The sequence below is a fragment of the Ceratina calcarata genome, unplaced genomic scaffold (assembly GCF_001652005.2).
Source record: "Ceratina calcarata isolate Rehan_Ccalc_2016 unplaced genomic scaffold, ASM165200v1 scaffold517.2, whole genome shotgun sequence".
NCBI lineage: Eukaryota > Metazoa > Arthropoda > Insecta > Hymenoptera > Apidae > Ceratina > Ceratina calcarata.
This window is the reverse complement of record NW_017176301.1, coordinates 36,101-38,547: the sequence shown is the minus strand read 5'-3', so window position 1 is coordinate 38,547 and position 2,447 is coordinate 36,101.

Here is a 2,447-nt window from a genome sequence, read left to right as displayed (position 1 = left end):
TTTATGCAAAACTTTTGAAACTGCGATCTCTATAAGAATTTATTTTACCCTCTGAAACTAGTTACATGTAATTAATTTTTAATATCCTCTTGGGATGCATTGATGCATAATATGCATTTTGACAATCTATAAAAGGAATAATCCAGCTGATACGAGATTAAGAAGAGCTCGACGAAGGAGTCCGATGTATGCACGCTTGTAGCATGTGCCGAGCGCCGAGTTATTTGCTTAATTCACCGCTTATACGTCCGTTTACACGGTTCTAAAGTTAGCGGCACCAACGAACGCCGCCGCGGTTTTGCATTACTCATTTGCCTCTAGCAGCGGGCTCAATGCCGTGCCGGATTAAACCGAAGACTCGGTCTCACCATTCGGAGGACCCACGCGTCCGCGCCTATGCACGGTTTACAGTGTCATACACGTGACGAGGAGATTCTTATCAAAACATATTATAAGAAACGTTCTATTCACTTCTTCATGTTCTATTATAATATTTCTAGCAAATCTCGTATGACATGAAACGTCGTATCGATCATTCCATTAAAAATCTATTAATTCTTATTAGAATATTTATGGCATGTTGTGAGAATTAAATGAAAATATGCAAAAAAAAGGACAAGGATTGCAATGCATTTTAATGCAACTGCATAAAATCGCTTTTGATATTTTGTGAAAACTCGGGGAAACGGTGTCATTTTTAACAGGATTTATCAGACACCGGTCGCGTTGGCGTTATCTCACCGCGTTAGATTACTCGCGGACACGTTTAGATATACGCCACGCGGAGCGCACCGAAAATAGTAACAAAGTGCAGGGCGAAGCTAGAACAGAAACGCTCGTTAACTCCGATAAGCTATCGAAAATATCGCGAAAACGCGCGTTCCGTTCAACGGGAGCATATAGAAAACTGTATTTTACACAGTTCCGTTACATAAACGTGTTATCATTGATTGCTACGTGAAATTAGCTTTCCTTTTCGTATTTATATTCATGCCACGGACTCACGTTATCGCCTGTAATTATTTAAACGTTTCCAGAAATAGATCGAAACTGTTTACAGATAAATTTTTATGCATTCTGCATTTCCTAGCGTTCGATAACAAACTATTAATAACGTGTCAAAATTGTCGATTTGTCGTAAGGAAACGGCGTTTGGAAAGCTACTTCGTCTGTTCGGAATAAATTAACGAAACTGGAAGGCGAGCTGAACATCATCGATCTCGTTAGAAGTTCCAAGGCTCGAAGCTTTTAATCCGCGTCCGTTAATGGACGTCTTTTGCAAAATCTCTGATTCCTTGCCAAATCCGTTCGGAAGGAAATGAAACGTGAATCGCTCGTTTGACAAATGGACTTCCTACAAATTGGATGAAACGAGATTCCTCGCAGAAAACAATAATTTAATTGTGTGTATAAATCTGGATTTCAGAAACTCTAATATACATTTGTGTGTTTCGATCACGTTAAAAAACGAGAGGAGTCCCAATAAAACGCGATGCGGCGGAGTTTATCGTTCCGCCGAATCGGGCGTGCAATCTGTTTCCCCGAAACGCGAGGCAGTAAAACAATTTTATTTGTGGGTTACTATAACGCGATACAGTCGAGTTTTCTTCAAGTTCCCGCGGCTGGAACGCAGTGCGCTGCAGCGAAACGGTTTATTACCGTTTTCAAGGCCCGCGACGCTTCTCGGAACATAAATATTCATCCTCCTCCGTGGTCCGTGGATAATTTCACAATATCGCGTTGAAAAGTTAATAATTATCGCGGACGTATAACGATTCCGTGCTACCATGATTGGATAAGAGAACAATACACTGATTTGCAAGCCATTCTTTTGCTTCTCTTTCACGATATTTTTCAAATTTTCTTTATTTTATGTCCATTGTGTATAAAATACCGTTCACTGTAATGTATAATAATAATTATTTATCAAAGTGAACAGAATTTAAATTTAGAATTTTTTAATTGATATCACAGATGTTTTATTTTACATGAAACTCTGCAATTGCTAAATTGTCAGAGAATTGTCAAAACACAAAGCACAAATTTTTTTAAAAGCAAACTATTATTATTTAAGGTGCACATGAATATTAATTTAGATTTTTTTTAATTGATATCACAAATGTTTTATTTTACATGGAAGCCTGCAGTGAATTTGTAATTTCTGAAAAACCCCATCAATCACGAAGCTGTCATAGCGAGAAGCAAATAATTTGTTTTTTGAACAGCACAGAACTTACCCCAGGTCCAAATTTTCATCCATCACGTGGAATTACGACTGGTGCCACGCCTGTAACAACCCTTTCATGCCTCCTGATGCAGAATGATTCGCAATAACACGTCTCCGGGACGATCGTGCGGAACAAGGAAAAGAACCCTCGAGCGTTTTTGTCGAGACTCGTGAACGGTCGATACTCATACTCGGCACACATGATCATTCCCAATTCCAT